The sequence below is a fragment of the Phyllobates terribilis genome, unplaced genomic scaffold, assembly GCF_046119375.1.
Source record: "Phyllobates terribilis strain yellow unplaced genomic scaffold, ASM4611937v1 Scaffold_30__1_contigs__length_15301838, whole genome shotgun sequence".
Lineage (NCBI taxonomy): Eukaryota > Metazoa > Chordata > Amphibia > Anura > Dendrobatidae > Phyllobates > Phyllobates terribilis.
The window spans coordinates 10,152,112-10,169,531 of record NW_027362790.1 but is presented as its reverse complement, the minus strand read 5'-3'; the positions used below and the strand labels follow the sequence as shown (position 1 = coordinate 10,169,531).

The 17,420-nt window shown below is 44.8% G+C and overlaps 14 non-coding genes across 14 annotated transcripts; all 14 read left to right on the top strand.

Moving 5' to 3' along the window:
- Positions 1–108: 108 nt before the first annotated feature.
- On the top strand, positions 109–299 carry LOC141180522 (U2 spliceosomal RNA). The gene has a single exon (XR_012256259.1). It is a non-coding gene; the product is annotated as a U2 spliceosomal RNA (small nuclear RNA).
- Positions 300–1,414: 1,115 nt separating this feature from the next.
- LOC141180521 (U2 spliceosomal RNA) lies at positions 1,415–1,605 on the top strand. The gene has a single exon (XR_012256258.1). It is a non-coding gene; the product is annotated as a U2 spliceosomal RNA (small nuclear RNA).
- A 1,115-nt stretch (positions 1,606–2,720) lies between these two features.
- Positions 2,721–2,911, top strand: LOC141180520 (U2 spliceosomal RNA). Its single transcript, XR_012256257.1, has one exon. It is a non-coding gene; the product is annotated as a U2 spliceosomal RNA (small nuclear RNA).
- A 1,115-nt stretch (positions 2,912–4,026) lies between these two features.
- On the top strand, positions 4,027–4,217 carry LOC141180519 (U2 spliceosomal RNA). The gene has a single exon (XR_012256256.1). It is a non-coding gene; the product is annotated as a U2 spliceosomal RNA (small nuclear RNA).
- Positions 4,218–5,332: 1,115 nt separating this feature from the next.
- Positions 5,333–5,523, top strand: LOC141180517 (U2 spliceosomal RNA). Its single transcript, XR_012256255.1, has one exon. It is a non-coding gene; the product is annotated as a U2 spliceosomal RNA (small nuclear RNA).
- Positions 5,524–6,637: 1,114 nt separating this feature from the next.
- On the top strand, positions 6,638–6,828 carry LOC141180516 (U2 spliceosomal RNA). The gene has a single exon (XR_012256254.1). It is a non-coding gene; the product is annotated as a U2 spliceosomal RNA (small nuclear RNA).
- A 1,115-nt stretch (positions 6,829–7,943) lies between these two features.
- On the top strand, positions 7,944–8,134 carry LOC141179610 (U2 spliceosomal RNA). Its single transcript, XR_012255609.1, has one exon. It is a non-coding gene; the product is annotated as a U2 spliceosomal RNA (small nuclear RNA).
- Positions 8,135–9,249: 1,115 nt separating this feature from the next.
- On the top strand, positions 9,250–9,440 carry LOC141180514 (U2 spliceosomal RNA). The gene has a single exon (XR_012256252.1). It is a non-coding gene; the product is annotated as a U2 spliceosomal RNA (small nuclear RNA).
- Positions 9,441–10,555: 1,115 nt separating this feature from the next.
- Positions 10,556–10,746, top strand: LOC141180513 (U2 spliceosomal RNA). Its single transcript, XR_012256251.1, has one exon. It is a non-coding gene; the product is annotated as a U2 spliceosomal RNA (small nuclear RNA).
- A 1,115-nt stretch (positions 10,747–11,861) lies between these two features.
- On the top strand, positions 11,862–12,052 carry LOC141180512 (U2 spliceosomal RNA). Its single transcript, XR_012256250.1, has one exon. It is a non-coding gene; the product is annotated as a U2 spliceosomal RNA (small nuclear RNA).
- A 1,115-nt stretch (positions 12,053–13,167) lies between these two features.
- On the top strand, positions 13,168–13,358 carry LOC141180511 (U2 spliceosomal RNA). Its single transcript, XR_012256249.1, has one exon. It is a non-coding gene; the product is annotated as a U2 spliceosomal RNA (small nuclear RNA).
- Positions 13,359–14,473: 1,115 nt separating this feature from the next.
- LOC141179638 (U2 spliceosomal RNA) lies at positions 14,474–14,664 on the top strand. Its single transcript, XR_012255634.1, has one exon. It is a non-coding gene; the product is annotated as a U2 spliceosomal RNA (small nuclear RNA).
- Positions 14,665–15,779: 1,115 nt separating this feature from the next.
- Positions 15,780–15,970, top strand: LOC141180510 (U2 spliceosomal RNA). The gene has a single exon (XR_012256248.1). It is a non-coding gene; the product is annotated as a U2 spliceosomal RNA (small nuclear RNA).
- Positions 15,971–17,085: 1,115 nt separating this feature from the next.
- LOC141180509 (U2 spliceosomal RNA) lies at positions 17,086–17,276 on the top strand. Its single transcript, XR_012256247.1, has one exon. It is a non-coding gene; the product is annotated as a U2 spliceosomal RNA (small nuclear RNA).
- The last annotated feature ends 144 nt before the right edge of the window (positions 17,277–17,420 follow it).

Here is a 17,420-nt window from a genome sequence, read left to right as displayed (position 1 = left end):
TCTAGAGGTTGACAACATGTCTTCTTAACGGGAGTCCAGGAGCTCATCTCCACAAATGGACTTTTCAGGATCCTTGGGTGGCTCCGTAGTTTGAAACCAATTCTGGTTATCGCTTCTCGGCCTTTTGGCTAAGATCAAGTGTAGTATCTGTTCTTATCAGTTTAATATCTGATACGTCCCCTATCTGGGGACCATATATTAAATGGATTTTTAGAACAGGGAGATGGAAAAAGAGCTTGCTCTGTCCACTCCACGCATTGACCTGGTATTGCAGTATCTCCAGGACCGGTGCACCCCTTCTTTAATGCAGTTTCTAAAATCAGAAAGAATTGAATTCAATGTTTTTTGTTCATTTTGCTTGTTTGTCGGATTTTGGGATGGACTCTTTGGCTTTGCTTTTCTTCTCCTCATTGGATTTTTCATGTTCAAAGTTGCAGAAGCCAGATTACAAGCTCATTTTGGTTCAACTTCAGCAACTGTGCATTGCATTGCCATGTAATGTGATGCAATGCTATCTTTCTAGCTCTCCCTTTTTACTTCCTTTTGGATAAACAGACATATTAGGCAAGCATTTTGGAGCTTTCACCTAAATAACTACAGGTGGTGAGATAAGCTGCACAATATAATTGACCTTTCAGTATATTGTTGCACACACACCATCTATTTAGCAAATGCCCTTGTTATCAACAGCAGCCTTTTAAACTCACCTGAGCTAACAGGTATGTGCGCTGGTTACTCTGCTGCGCTTAAAATTTCTTTTTTGGTTTGCTACAATGCCTTTTCTGAAACGTTGTCTCCTTCTGCTGGAGCACTGACTTCTTTCATTTAATGCCTGCAGACTATAAAAGAGAACCCAACCCAAAAAGTTTGGTTGATTAGTCTGTGGCATTCTGTTAAACTGTTGCTTATGGCGGTCTCTGTGAGCTTCTCAGCGACATTCAGCCAGCCAGGTATCCTGCCTGCAGTAGATGGAATGTGGCAATGGAACGCTGGCTGCGCGTGTCATAATAGGCTCTGAGCCTTTATATACCTGTGCACAGCAGCAGCCACCTTCAGTCTGCTGCTGGACAGCCAGCAGCAGCAGCAGCAGGAGAGGTATGTAATCAGGAGCCCTCCTGCTAAGCGTAGACAGCTGCTCGTTCCACCCCACCCCCCGCCTTAATTGGTTCTCCTCCCTTCCAACGGTGTTGAGGCGGGTGGGAACAGCAGGGGGTGAAGGTGCTGTGTTTAAAGAGGTGGAGTTATGCAGATCTAAAACGCGTGGATTGCAGCAGCAGCAAGCCGAAAAGTGCAGGCATGTAAGGGATCTAGAGGTTGACAACATGTCTTCTTAACGGGAGTCCAGGAGCTCATCTCCACAAATGGACTTTTCAGGATCCTTGGGTGGCTCCGTAGTTTGAAACCAATTCTGGTTATCGCTTCTCGGCCTTTTGGCTAAGATCAAGTGTAGTATCTGTTCTTATCAGTTTAATATCTGATACGTCCCCTATCTGGGGACCATATATTAAATGGATTTTTAGAACAGGGAGATGGAAAAAGAGCTTGCTCTGTCCACTCCACGCATTGACCTGGTATTGCAGTATCTCCAGGACCGGTGCACCCCTTCTTTAATGCAGTTTCTAAAATCAGAAAGAATTGAATTCAATGTTTTTTGTTCATTTTGCTTGTTTGTCGGATTTTGGGATGGACTCTTTGGCTTTGCTTTTCTTCTCCTCATTGGATTTTTCATGTTCAAAGTTGCAGAAGCCAGATTACAAGCTCATTTTGGTTCAACTTCAGCAACTGTGCATTGCATTGCCATGTAATGTGATGCAATGCTATCTTTCTAGCTCTCCCTTTTTACTTCCTTTTGGATAAACAGACATATTAGGCAAGCATTTTGGAGCTTTCACCTAAATAACTACAGGTGGTGAGATAAGCTGCACAATATAATTGACCTTTCAGTATATTGTTGCACACACACCATCTATTTAGCAAATGCCCTTGTTACCAACAGCAGCCTTTTAAACTCACCTGAGCTAACAGGTATGTGCGCTGGTTACTCTGCTGCGCTTAAAATTTCTTTTTTGGTTTGCTACAATGCCTTTTCTGAAACGTTGTCTCCTTCTGCTGGAACACTGACTTCTTTCATTTAATGCCTGCAGACTATAAAAGAGAACCCAACCCAAAAAGTTTGGTTGATTAGTCTGTGGCATTCTGTTAAACTGTTGCTTATGGCGGTCTCTGTGAGCTTCTCAGCGACATTCAGCCAGCCAGGTATCCTGCCTGCAGTAGATGGAATGTGGCAATGGAACGCTGGCTGCGCGTGTCATAATAGGCTCTGAGCCTTTATATACCTGTGCACAGCAGCAGCCACCTTCAGTCTGCTGCTGGACAGCCAGCAGCAGCAGCAGCAGGAGAGGTATGTAATCAGGAGCCCTCCTGCTAAGGGTAGACAGCTGCTCGTTCCACCCCACCCCCCGCCTTAATTGGTTCTCCTCCCTTCCAACGGTGTTGAGGCGGGTGGGAACAGCAGGGGGTGAAGGTGCTGTGTTTAAAGAGGTGGAGTTATGCAGATCTAAAACGCGTGGATTGCAGCAGCAGCAAGCCGAAAAGTGCAGGCATGTAAGGGATCTAGAGGTTGACAACATGTCTTCTTAACGGGAGTCCAGGAGCTCATCTCCACAAATGGACTTTTCAGGATCCTTGGGTGGCTCCGTAGTTTGAAACCAATTCTGGTTATCGCTTCTCGGCCTTTTGGCTAAGATCAAGTGTAGTATCTGTTCTTATCAGTTTAATATCTGATACGTCCCCTATCTGGGGACCATATATTAAATGGATTTTTAGAACAGGGAGATGGAAAAAGAGCTTGCTCTGTCCACTCCACGCATTGACCTGGTATTGCAGTATCTCCAGGACCGGTGCACCCCTTCTTTAATGCAGTTTCTAAAATCAGAAAGAATTGAATTCAATGTTTTTTGTTCATTTTGCTTGTTTGTCGGATTTTGGGATGGACTCTTTGGCTTTGCTTTTCTTCTCCTCATTGGATTTTTCATGTTCAAAGTTGCAGAAGCCAGATTACAAGCTCATTTTGGTTCAACTTCAGCAACTGTGCATTGCATTGCCATGTAATGTGATGCAATGCTATCTTTCTAGCTCTCCCTTTTTACTTCCTTTTGGATAAACAGACATATTAGGCAAGCATTTTGGAGCTTTCACCTAAATAACTACAGGTGGTGAGATAAGCTGCACAATATAATTGACCTTTCAGTATATTGTTGCACACACACCATCTATTTAGCAAATGCCCTTGTTATCAACAGCAGCCTTTTAAACTCACCTGAGCTAACAGGTATGTGCGCTGGTTACTCTGCTGCGCTTAAAATTTATTTTTTGGTTTGCTACAATGCCTTTTCTGAAACGTTGTCTCCTTCTGCTGGAACACTGACTTCTTTCATTTAATGCCTGCAGACTATAAAAGAGAACCCAACCCAAAAAGTTTGGTTGATTAGTCTGTGGCATTCTGTTAAACTGTTGCTTATGGCGGTCTCTGTGAGCTTCTCAGCGACATTCAGCCAGCCAGGTATCCTGCCTGCAGTAGATGGAATGTGGCAATGGAACGCTGGCTGCGCGTGTCATAATAGGCTCTGAGCCTTTATATACCTGTGCACAGCAGCAGCCACCTTCAGTCTGCTGCTGGACAGCCAGCAGCAGCAGCAGCAGGAGAGGTATGTAATCAGGAGCCCTCCTGCTAAGGGTAGACAGCTGCTCGTTCCACCCCACCCCCCGCCTTAATTGGTTCTCCTCCCTTCCAACGGTGTTGAGGCGGGTGGGAACAGCAGGGGGTGAAGGTGCTGTGTTTAAAGAGGTGGAGTTATGCAGATCTAAAACGCGTGGATTGCAGCAGCAGCAAGCCGAAAAGTGCAGGCATGTAAGGGATCTAGAGGTTGACAACATGTCTTCTTAACGGGAGTCCAGGAGCTCATCTCCACAAATGGACTTTTCAGGATCCTTGGGTGGCTCCGTAGTTTGAAACCAATTCTGGTTATCGCTTCTCGGCCTTTTGGCTAAGATCAAGTGTAGTATCTGTTCTTATCAGTTTAATATCTGATACGTCCCCTATCTGGGGACCATATATTAAATGGATTTTTAGAACAGGGAGATGGAAAAAGAGCTTGCTCTGTCCACTCCACGCATTGACCTGGTATTGCAGTATCTCCAGGACCGGTGCACCCCTTCTTTAATGCAGTTTCTAAAATCAGAAAGAATTGAATTCAATGTTTTTTGTTCATTTTGCTTGTTTGTCGGATTTTGGGATGGACTCTTTGGCTTTGCTTTTCTTCTCCTCATTGGATTTTTCATGTTCAAAGTTGCAGAAGCCAGATTACAAGCTCATTTTGGTTCAACTTCAGCAACTGTGCATTGCATTGCCATGTAATGTGATGCAATGCTATCTTTCTAGCTCTCCCTTTTTACTTCCTTTTGGATAAACAGACATATTAGGCAAGCATTTTGGAGCTTTCACCTAAATAACTACAGGTGGTGAGATAAGCTGCACAATATAATTGACCTTTCAGTATATTGTTGCACACACACCATCTATTTAGCAAATGCCCTTGTTATCAACAGCAGCCTTTTAAACTCACCTGAGCTAACAGGTATGTGCGCTGGTTACTCTGCTGCGCTTAAAATTTCTTTTTTGGTTTGCTACAATGCCTTTTCTGAAACGTTGTCTCCTTCTGCTGGAACACTGACTTCTTTCATTTAATGCCTGCAGACTATAAAAGAGAACCCAACCCAAAAAGTTTGGTTGATTAGTCTGTGGCATTCTGTTAAACTGTTGCTTATGGCGGTCTCTGTGAGCTTCTCAGCGACATTCAGCCAGCCAGGTATCCTGCCTGCAGTAGATGGAATGTGGCAATGGAACGCTGGCTGCGCGTGTCATAATAGGCTCTGAGCCTTTATATACCTGTGCACAGCAGCAGCCACCTTCAGTCTGCTGCTGGACAGCCAGCAGCAGCAGCAGCAGGAGAGGTATGTAATCAGGAGCCCTCCTGCTAAGGGTAGACAGCTGCTCGTTCCACCCCACCCCCCGCCTTAATTGGTTCTCCTCCCTTCCAACGGTGTTGAGGCGGGTGGGAACAGCAGGGGGTGAAGGTGCTGTGTTTAAAGAGGTGGAGTTATGCAGATCTAAAATGCGTGGATTGCAGCAGCAGCAAGCCGAAAAGTGCAGGCATGTAAGGGATCTAGAGGTTGACAACATGTCTTCTTAACGGGAGTCCAGGAGCTCATCTCCACAAATGGACTTTTCAGGATCCTTGGGTGGCTCCGTAGTTTGAAACCAATTCTGGTTATCGCTTCTCGGCCTTTTGGCTAAGATCAAGTGTAGTATCTGTTCTTATCAGTTTAATATCTGATACGTCCCCTATCTGGGGACCATATATTAAATGGATTTTTAGAACAGGGAGATGGAAAAAGAGCTTGCTCTGTCCACTCCACGCATTGACCTGGTATTGCAGTATCTCCAGGACCGGTGCACCCCTTCTTTAATGCAGTTTCTAAAATCAGAAAGAATTGAATTCAATGTTTTTTGTTCATTTTGCTTGTTTGTCGGATTTTGGGATGGACTCTTTGGCTTTGCTTTTCTTCTCCTCATTGGATTTTTCATGTTCAAAGTTGCAGAAGCCAGATTACAAGTTCATTTTGGTTCAACTTCAGCAACTGTGCATTGCATTGCCATGTAATGTGATGCAATGCTATCTTTCTAGCTCTCCCTTTTTACTTCCTTTTGGATAAACAGACATATTAGGCAAGCATTTTGGAGCTTTCACCTAAATAACTACAGGTGGTGAGATAAGCTGCACAATATAATTGACCTTTCAGTATATTGTTGCACACACACCATCTATTTAGCAAATGCCCTTGTTATCAACAGCAGCCTTTTAAACTCACCTGAGCTAACAGGTATGTGCGCTGGTTACTCTGCTGCGCTTAAAATTTCTTTTTTGGTTTGCTACAATGCCTTTTCTGAAACGTTGTCTCCTTCTGCTGGAACACTGACTTCTTTCATTTAATGCCTGCAGACTATAAAAGAGAACCCAACCCAAAAAGTTTGGTTGATTAGTCTGTGGCATTCTGTTAAACTGTTGCTTATGGCGGTCTCTGTGAGCTTCTCAGCGACATTCAGCCAGCCAGGTATCCTGCCTGCAGTAGATGGAATGTGGCAATGGAACGCTGGCTGCGCGTGTCATAATAGGCTCTGAGCCTTTATATACCTGTGCACAGCAGCAGCCACCTTCAGTCTGCTGCTGGACAGCCAGCAGCAGCAGCAGCAGGAGAGGTATGTAATCAGGAGCCCTCCTGCTAAGGGTAGACAGCTGCTCGTTCCACCCCACCCCCCGCCTTAATTGGTTCTCCTCCCTTCCAACGGTGTTGAGGCGGGTGGGAACAGCAGGGGTGAAGGTGCTGTGTTTAAAGAGGTGGAGTTATGCAGATCTAAAACGCGTGGATTGCAGCAGCAGCAAGCCGAAAAGTGCAGGCATGTAAGGGATCTAGAGGTTGACAACATGTCTTCTTAACGGGAGTCCAGGAGCTCATCTCCACAAATGGACTTTTCAGGATCCTTGGGTGGCTCCGTAGTTTGAAACCAATTCTGGTTATCGCTTCTCGGCCTTTTGGCTAAGATCAAGTGTAGTATCTGTTCTTATCAGTTTAATATCTGATACGTCCCCTATCTGGGGACCATATATTAAATGGATTTTTAGAACAGGGAGATGGAAAAAGAGCTTGCTCTGTCCACTCCACGCATTGACCTGGTATTGCAGTATCTCCAGGACCGGTGCACCCCTTCTTTAATGCAGTTTCTAAAATCAGAAAGAATTGAATTCAATGTTTTTTGTTCATTTTGCTTGTTTGTCGGATTTTGGGATGGACTCTTTGGCTTTGCTTTTCTTCTCCTCATTGGATTTTTCATGTTCAAAGTTGCAGAAGCCAGATTACAAGCTCATTTTGGTTCAACTTCAGCAACTGTGCATTGCATTGCCATGTAATGTGATGCAATGCTATCTTTCTAGCTCTCCCTTTTTACTTCCTTTTGGATAAACAGACATATTAGGCAAGCATTTTGGAGCTTTCACCTAAATAACTACAGGTGGTGAGATAAGCTGCACAATATAATTGACCTTTCAGTATATTGTTGCACACACACCATCTATTTAGCAAATGCCCTTGTTATCAACAGCAGCCTTTTAAACTCACCTGAGCTAACAGGTATGTGCGCTGGTTACTCTGCTGCGCTTAAAATTTCTTTTTTGGTTTGCTACAATGCCTTTTCTGAAACGTTGTCTCCTTCTGCTGGAACACTGACTTCTTTCATTTAATGCCTGCAGACTATAAAAGAGAACCCAACCCAAAAAGTTTGGTTGATTAGTCTGTGGCATTCTGTTAAACTGTTGCTTATGGCGGTCTCTGTGAGCTTCTCAGCGACATTCAGCCAGCCAGGTATCCTGCCTGCAGTAGATGGAATGTGGCAATGGAACGCTGGCTGCGCATGTCATAATAGGCTCTGAGCCTTTATATACCTGTGCACAGCAGCAGCCACCTTCAGTCTGCTGCTGGACAGCCAGCAGCAGCAGCAGCAGGAGAGGTATGTAATCAGGAGCCCTCCTGCTAAGGGTAGACAGCTGCTCGTTCCACCCCACCCCCCGCCTTAATTGGTTCTCCTCCCTTCCAACGGTGTTGAGGCGGGTGGGAACAGCAGGGGGTGAAGGTGCTGTGTTTAAAGAGGTGGAGTTATGCAGATCTAAAACGCGTGGATTGCAGCAGCAGCAAGCCGAAAAGTGCAGGCATGTAAGGGATCTAGAGGTTGACAACATGTCTTCTTAACGGGAGTCCAGGAGCTCATCTCCACAAATGGACTTTTCAGGATCCTTGGGTGGCTCCGTAGTTTGAAACCAATTCTAGTTATCGCTTCTCGGCCTTTTGGCTAAGATCAAGTGTAGTATCTGTTCTTATCAGTTTAATATCTGATACGTCCCCTATCTGGGGACCATATATTAAATGGATTTTTAGAACAGTGAGATGGAAAAAGAGCTTGCTCTGTCCACTCCACGCATTGACCTGGTATTGCAGTATCTCCAGGACCGGTGCACCCCTTCTTTAATGCAGTTTCTAAAATCAGAAAGAATTGAATTCAATGTTTTTTGTTCATTTTGCTTGTTTGTCGGATTTTGGGATGGACTCTTTGGCTTTGCTTTTCTTCTCCTCATTGGATTTTTCATGTTCAAAGTTGCAGAAGCCAGATTACAAGCTCATTTTGGTTCAACTTCAGCAACTGTGCATTGCATTGCCATGTAATGTGATGCAATGCTATCTTTCTAGCTCTCCCTTTTTACTTCCTTTTGGATAAACAGACATATTAGGCAAGCATTTTGGAGCTTTCACCTAAATAACTACAGGTGGTGAGATAAGCTGCACAATATAATTGACCTTTCAGTATATTGTTGCACACACACCATCTATTTAGCAAATGCCCTTGTTATCAACAGCAGCCTTTTAAACTCACCTGAGCTAACAGGTATGTGCGCTGGTTACTCTGCTGCGCTTAAAATTTCTTTTTTGGTTTGCTACAATGCCTTTTCTGAAACGTTGTCTCCTTCTGCTGGAACACTGACTTCTTTCATTTAATGCCTGCAGACTATAAAAGAGAACCCAACCCAAAAAGTTTGGTTGATTAGTCTGTGGCATTCTGTTAAACTGTTGCTTATGGCGGTCTCTGTGAGCTTCTCAGCGACATTCAGCCAGCCAGGTATCCTGCCTGCAGTAGATGGAATGTGGCAATGGAACGCTGGCTGCGCGTGTCATAATAGGCTCTGAGCCTTTATATACCTGTGCACAGCAGCAGCCACCTTCAGTCTGCTGCTGGACAGCCAGCAGCAGCAGCAGCAGGAGAGGTATGTAATCAGGAGCCCTCCTGCTAAGGGTAGACAGCTGCTCGTTCCACCCCACCCCCCGCCTTAATTGGTTCTCCTCCCTTCCAACGGTGTTGAGGCGGGTGGGAACAGCAGGGGGTGAAGGTGCTGTGTTTAAAGAGGTGGAGTTATGCAGATCTAAAACGCGTGGATTGCAGCAGCAGCAAGCCGAAAAGTGCAGGCATGTAAGGGATCTAGAGGTTGACAACATGTCTTCTTAACGGGAGTCCAGGAGCTCATCTCCACAAATGGACTTTTCAGGATCCTTGGGTGGCTCCGTAGTTTGAAACCAATTCTGGTTATCGCTTCTCGGCCTTTTGGCTAAGATCAAGTGTAGTATCTGTTCTTATCAGTTTAATATCTGATACGTCCCCTATCTGGGGACCATATATTAAATGGATTTTTAGAACAGGGAGATGGAAAAAGAGCTTGCTCTGTCCACTCCACGCATTGACCTGGTATTGCAGTATCTCCAGGACCGGTGCACCCCTTCTTTAATGCAGTTTCTAAAATCAGAAAGAATTGAATTCAATGTTTTTTGTTCATTTTGCTTGTTTGTCGGATTTTGGGATGGACTCTTTGGCTTTGCTTTTCTTCTCCTCATTGGATTTTTCATGTTCAAAGTTGCAGAAGCCAGATTACAAGCTCATTTTGGTTCAACTTCAGCAACTGTGCATTGCATTGCCATGTAATGTGATGCAATGCTATCTTTCTAGCTCTCCCTTTTTACTTCCTTTTGGATAAACAGACATATTAGGCAAGCATTTTGGAGCTTTCATCTAAATAACTACAGGTGGTGAGATAAGCTGCACAATATAATTGACCTTTCAGTATATTGTTGCACACACACCATCTATTTAGCAAATGCCCTTGTTATCAACAGCAGCCTTTTAAACTCACCTGAGCTAACAGGTATGTGCGCTGGTTACTCTGCTGCGCTTAAAATTTCTTTTTTGGTTTGCTACAATGCCTTTTCTGAAACGTTGTCTCCTTCTGCTGGAACACTGACTTCTTTCATTTAATGCCTGCAGACTATAAAAGAGAACCCAACCCAAAAAGTTTGGTTGATTAGTCTGTGGCATTCTGTTAAACTGTTGCTTATGGCGGTCTCTGTGAGCTTCTCAGCGACATTCAGCCAGCCAGGTATCCTGCCTGCAGTAGATGGAATGTGGCAATGGAACGCTGGCTGCGCGTGTCATAATAGGCTCTGAGCCTTTATATACCTGTGCACAGCAGCAGCCACCTTCAGTCTGCTGCTGGACAGCCAGCAGCAGCAGCAGCAGGAGAGGTATGTAATCAGGAGCCCTCCTGCTAAGGGTAGACAGCTGCTCGTTCCACCCCACCCCCCGCCTTAATTGGTTCTCCTCCCTTCCAACGGTGTTGAGGCGGGTGGGAACAGCAGGGGGTGAAGGTGCTGTGTTTAAAGAGGTGGAGTTATGCAGATCTAAAACGCGTGGATTGCAGCAGCAGCAAGCCGAAAAGTGCAGGCATGTAAGGGATCTAGAGGTTGACAACATGTCTTCTTAACGGGAGTCCAGGAGCTCATCTCCACAAATGGACTTTTCAGGATCCTTGGGTGGCTCCGTAGTTTGAAACCAATTCTGGTTATCGCTTCTCGGCCTTTTGGCTAAGATCAAGTGTAGTATCTGTTCTTATCAGTTTAATATCTGATACGTCCCCTATCTGGGGACCATATATTAAATGGATTTTTAGAACAGGGAGATGGAAAAAGAGCTTGCTCTGTCCACTCCACGCATTGACCTGGTATTGCAGTATCTCCAGGACCGGTGCACCCCTTCTTTAATGCAGTTTCTAAAATCAGAAAGAATTGAATTCAATGTTTTTTGTTCATTTTGCTTGTTTGTCGGATTTTGGGATGGACTCTTTGGCTTTGCTTTTCTTCTCCTCATTGGATTTTTCATGTTCAAAGTTGCAGAAGCCAGATTACAAGCTCATTTTGGTTCAACTTCAGCAACTGTGCATTGCATTGCCATGTAATGTGATGCAATGCTATCTTTCTAGCTCTCCCTTTTTACTTCCTTTTGGATAAACAGACATATTAGGCAAGCATTTTGGAGCTTTCACCTAAATAACTACAGGTGGTGAGATAAGCTGCACAATATAATTGACCTTTCAGTATATTGTTGCACACACACCAGCTATTTAGCAAATGCCCTTGTTATCAACAGCAGCCTTTTAAACTCACCTGGGATAACAGGTATGTGCGCTGGTTACTCTGCTGCGCTTAAAATTTCTTTTTTGGTTTGCTACAATGCCTTTTCTGAAACGTTGTATCCTTCTGCTGGAACACTGACTTCTTTCATTTAATGCCTGCAGACTATAAAAGAGAACCCAACCCAAAAAGTTTGGTTGATTAGTCTGTGGCATTCTGTTAAACTGTTGCTTATGGCGGTCTCTGTGAGCTTCTCAGCGACATTCAGCCAGCCAGGTATCCTGCCTGCAGTAGATGGAATGTGGCAATGGAACGCTGGCTGCGCGTGTCATAATAGGCTCTGAGCCTTTATATACCTGTGCACAGCAGCAGCCACCTTCAGTCTGCTGCTGAACAGCCAGCAGCAGCAGCAGCAGGAGAGGTATGTAATCAGGAGCCCTCCTGCTAAGGGTAGACAGCTGCTCGTTCCACCCCACCCCCCGCCTTAATTGGTTCTCCTCCCTTCCAACGGTGTTGAGGCGGGTGGGAACAGCAGGGGGTGAAGGTGCTGTGTTTAAAGAGGTGGAGTTATGCAGATCTAAAACGCGTGGATTGCAGCAGCAGCAAGCCGAAAAGTGCAGGCATGTAAGGGATCTAGAGGTTGACAACATGTCTTCTTAACGGGAGTCCAGGAGCTCATCTCCACAAATGGACTTTTCAGGATCCTTGGGTGGCTCCGTAGTTTGAAACCAATTCTGGTTATCGCTTCTCGGCCTTTTGGCTAAGATCAAGTGTAGTATCTGTTCTTATCAGTTTAATATCTGATACGTCCCCTATCTGGGGACCATATATTAAATGGATTTTTAGAACAGGGAGATGGAAAAAGAGCTTGCTCTGTCCACTCCACGCATTGACCTGGTATTGCAGTATCTCCAGGACCGGTGCACCCCTTCTTTAATGCAGTTTCTAAAATCAGAAAGAATTGAATTCAATGTTTTTTGTTCATTTTGCTTGTTTGTCGGATTTTGGGATGGACTCTTTGGCTTTGCTTTTCTTCTCCTCATTGGATTTTTCATGTTCAAAGTTGCAGAAGCCAGATTACAAGCTCATTTTGGTTCAACTTCAGCAACTGTGCATTGCATTGCCATGTAATGTGATGCAATGCTATCTTTCTAGCTCTCCCTTTTTACTTCCTTTTGGATAAACAGACATATTAGGCAAGCATTTTGGAGCTTTCACCTAAATAACTACAGGTGGTGAGATAAGCTGCACAATATAATTGACCTTTCAGTATATTGTTGCACACACACCATCTATTTAGCAAATGCCCTTGTTATCAACAGCAGCCTTTTAAACTCACCTGAGCTAACAGGTATGTGCGCTGGTTACTCTGCTGCGCTTAAAATTTCTTTTTTGGTTTGCTACAATGCCTTTTCTGAAACGTTGTCTCCTTCTGCTGGAACACTGACTTCTTTCATTTAATGCCTGCAGACTATAAAAGAGAACCCAACCCAAAAAGTTTGGTTGATTAGTCTGTGGCATTCTGTTAAACTGTTGCTTATGGCGGTCTCTGTGAGCTTCTCAGCGACATTCAGCCAGCCAGGTATCCTGCCTGCAGTAGATGGAATGTGGCAATGGAACGCTGGCTGCGCGTGTCATAATAGGCTCTGAGCCTTTATATACCTGTGCACAGCAGCAGCCACCTTCAGTCTGCTGCTGGACAGCCAGCAGCAGCAGCAGCAGGAGAGGTATGTAATCAGGAGCCCTCCTGCTAAGGGTAGACAGCTGCTCGTTCCACCCCACCCCCCGCCTTAATTGGTTCTCCTCCCTTCCAACGGTGTTGAGGCGGGTGGGAACAGCAGGGGGTGAAGGTGCTGTGTTTAAAGAGGTGGAGTTATGCAGATCTAAAACGCGTGGATTGCAGCAGCAGCAAGCCGAAAAGTGCAGGCATGTAAGGGATCTAGAGGTTGACAACATGTCTTCTTAACGGGAGTCCAGGAGCTCATCTCCACAAATGGACTTTTCAGGATCCTTGGGTGGCTCCGTAGTTTGAAACCAATTCTGGTTATCGCTTCTCGGCCTTTTGGCTAAGATCAAGTGTAGTATCTGTTCTTATCAGTTTAATATCTGATACGTCCCCTATCTGGGGACCATATATTAAATGGATTTTTAGAACAGGGAGATGGAAAAAGAGCTTGCTCTGTCCACTCCACGCATTGACCTGGTATTGCAGTATCTCCAGGACCGGTGCACCCCTTCTTTAATGCAGTTTCTAAAATCAGAAAGAATTGAATTCAATGTTTTTTGTTCATTTTGCTTGTTTGTCGGATTTTGGGATGGACTCTTTGGCTTTGCTTTTCTTCTCCTCATTGGATTTTTCATGTTCAAAGTTGCAGAAGCCAGATTACAAGCTCATTTTGGTTCAACTTCAGCAACTGTGCATTGCATTGCCATGTAATGTGATGCAATGCTATCTTTCTAGCTCTCCCTTTTTACTTCCTTTTGGATAAACAGACATATTAGGCAAGCATTTTGGAGCTTTCACCTAAATAACTACAGGTGGTGAGATAAGCTGCACAATATAATTGACCTTTCAGTATATTGTTGCACACACACCATCTATTTAGCAAATGCCCTTGTTATCAACAGCAGCCTTTTAAACTCACCTGAGCTAACAGGTATGTGCGCTGGTTACTCTGCTGCGCTTAAAATTTCTTTTTTGGTTTGCTACAATGCCTTTTCTGAAACGTTGTCTCCTTCTGCTGGAACACTGACTTCTTTCATTTAATGCCTGCAGACTATAAAAGAGAACCCAACCCAAAAAGTTTGGTTGATTAGTCTGTGGCATTCTGTTAAACTGTTGCTTATGGCGGTCTCTGTGAGCTTCTCAGCGACATTCAGCCAGCCAGGTATCCTGCCTGCAGTAGATGGAATGTGGCAATGGAACGCTGGCTGCGCGTGTCATAATAGGCTCTGAGCCTTTATATACCTGTGCACAGCAGCAGCCACCTTCAGTCTGCTGCTGGACAGCCAGCAGCAGCAGCAGCAGGAGAGGTATGTAATCAGGAGCCCTCCTGCTAAGGGTAGACAGCTGCTCGTTCCACCCCACCCCCCGCCTTAATTGGTTCTCCTCCCTTCCAACGGTGTTGAGGCGGGTGGGAACAGCAGGGGGTGAAGGTGCTGTGTTTAAAGAGGTGGAGTTATGCAGATCTAAAACGCGTGGATTGCAGCAGCAGCAAGCCGAAAAGTGCAGGCATGTAAGGGATCTAGAGGTTGACAACATGTCTTCTTAACGGGAGTCCAGGAGCTCATCTCCACAAATGGACTTTTCAGGATCCTTGGGTGGCTCCGTAGTTTGAAACCAATTCTGGTTATCGCTTCTCGGTCTTTTGGCTAAGATCAAGTGTAGTATCTGTTCTTATCAGTCTAATATCTGATACGTCCCCTATCTGGGGACCATATATTAAATGGATTTTTAGAACAGGGAGATGGAAAAAGAGCTTGCTCTGTCCACTCCACGCATTGACCTGGTATTGCAGTATCTCCAGGACCGGTGCACCCCTTCTTTAATGCAGTTTCTAAAATCAGAAAGAATTGAATTCAATGTTTTTTGTTCATTTTGCTTGTTTGTCGGATTTTGGGATGGACTCTTTGGCTTTGCTTTTCTTCTCCTCATTGGATTTTTCATGTTCAAAGTTGCAGAAGCCAGATTACAAGCTCATTTTGGTTCAACTTCAGCAACTGTGCATTGCATTGCCATGTAATGTGATGCAATGCTATCTTTCTAGCTCTCCCTTTTTACTTCCTTTTGGATAAACAGACATATTAGGCAAGCATTTTGGAGCTTTCACCTAAATAACTACAGGTGGTGAGATAAGCTGCACAATATAATTGACCTTTCAGTATATTGTTGCACACACACCATCTATTTAGCAAATGCCCTTGTTATCAACAGCAGCCTTTTAAACTCACCTGAGCTAACAGGTATGTGCGCTGGTTACTCTGCTGCGCTTAAAATTTCTTTTTTGGTTTGCTACAATGCCTTTTCTGAAACGTTGTATCCTTCTGCTGGAACACTGACTTCTTTCATTTAATGCCTGCAGACTATAAAAGAGAACCCAACCCAAAAAGTTTGGTTGATTAGTCTGTGGCATTCTGTTAAACTGTTGCTTATGGCGGTCTCTGTGAGCTTCTCAGCGACATTCAGCCAGCCAGGTATCCTGCCTGCAGTAGATGGAATGTGGCAATGGAACGCTGGCTGCGCGTGTCATAATAGGCTCTGAGCCTTTATATACCTGTGCACAGCAGCAGCCACCTTCAGTCTGCTGCTGGACAGCCAGCAGCAGCAGCAGCAGGAGAGGTATGTAATCAGGAGCCCTCCTGCTAAGGGTAGACAGCTGCTCGTTCCACCCCACCCCCCGCCTTAATTGGTTCTCCTCCCTTCCAACGGTGTTGAGGCGGGTGGGAACAGCAGGGGGTGAAGGTGCTGTGTTTAAAGAGGTGGAGTTATGCAGATCTAAAACGCGTGGATTGCAGCAGCAGCAAGCCGAAAAGTGCAGGCATGTAAGGGATCTAGAGGTTGACAACATGTCTTCTTAACGGGAGTCCAGGAGCTCATCTCCACAAATGGACTTTTCAGGATCCTTGGGTGGCTCCGTAGTTTGAAACCAATTCTGGTTATCGCTTCTCGGCCTTTTGGCTAAGATCAAGTGTAGTATCTGTTCTTATCAGTTTAATATCTGATACGTCCCCTATCTGGGGACCATATATTAAATGGATTTTTAGAACAGGGAGATGGAAAAAGAGCTTGCTCTGTCCACTCCACGCATTGACCTGGTATTGCAGTATCTCCAGGACCGGTGCACCCCTTCTTTAATGCAGTTTCTAAAATCAGAAAGAATTGAATTCAATGTTTTTTGTTCATTTTGCTTGTTTGTCGGATTTTGGGATGGACTCTTTGGCTTTGCTTTTCTTCTCCTCATTGGATTTTTCATGTTCAAAGTTGCAGAAGCCAGATTACAAGCTCATTTTGGTTCAACTTCAGCAACTGTGCATTGCATTGCCATGTAATGTGATGCAATGCTATCTTTCTAGCTCTCCCTTTTTACTTCCTTTTGGATAAACAGACATATTAGGCAAGCATTTTGGAGCTTTCACCTAAATAACTACAGGTGGTGAGATAAGCTGCACAATATAATTGACCTTTCAGTATATTGTTGCACACACACCATCTATTTAGCAAATGCCCTTGTTATCAACAGCAGCCTTTTAAACTCACCTGAGCTAACAGGTATGTGCGCTGGTTACTCTGCTGCGCTTAAAATTTCTTTTTTGGTTTGCTACAATGCCTTTTCTGAAACGTTGTCTCCTTCTGCTGGAACACTGACTTCTTTCATTTAATGCCTGCAGACTATAAAAGAGAACCCAACCCAAAAAGTTTGGTTGATTAGTCTGTGGCATTCTGTTAAACTGTTGCTTATGGCGGTCTCTGTGAGCTTCTCAGCGACATTCAGCCAGCCAGGTATCCTGCCTGCAGTAGATGGAATGTGGCAATGGAACGCTGGCTGCGCGTGTCATAATAGGCTCTGAGCCTTTATATACCTGTGCACAGCAGCAGCCACCTTCAGTCTGCTGCTGGACAGCCAGCAGCAGCAGCAGCAGGAGAGGTATGTAATCAGGAGCCCTCCTGCTAAGGGTAGACAGCTGCTCGTTCCACCCCACCCCCCGCCTTAATTGGTTCTCCTCCCTTCCAACGGTGTTGAGGCGGGTGGGAACAGCAGGGGGTGAAGGTGCTGTGTTTAAAGAGGTGGAGTTATGCAGATCTAAAACGCGTGGATTGCAGCAGCAGCAAGCCGAAAAGTGCAGGCATGTAAGGGATCTAGAGGTTGACAACATGTCTTCTTAACGGGAGTCCAGGAGCTCATCTCCACAAATGGACTTTTCAGGATCCTTGGGTGGCTCCGTAGTTTGAAACCAATTCTGGTTATCGCTTCTCGGCCTTTTGGCTAAGATCAAGTGTAGTATCTGTTCTTATCAGTTTAATATCTGATACGTCCCCTATCTGGGGACCATATATTAAATGGATTTTTAGAACAGGGAGATGGAAAAAGAGCTTGCTCTGTCCACTCCACGCATTGACCTGGTATTGCAGTATCTCCAGGACCGGTGCACCCCTTCTTTAATGCAGTTTCTAAAATCAGAAAGAATTGAATTCAATGTTTTTTGTTCATTTTGCTTGTTTGTCGGATTTTGGGATGGACTCTTTGGCTTTGCTTTTCTTCTCCTCAATGGATTTTTCATGTTCAAAGTTGCAGAAGCCA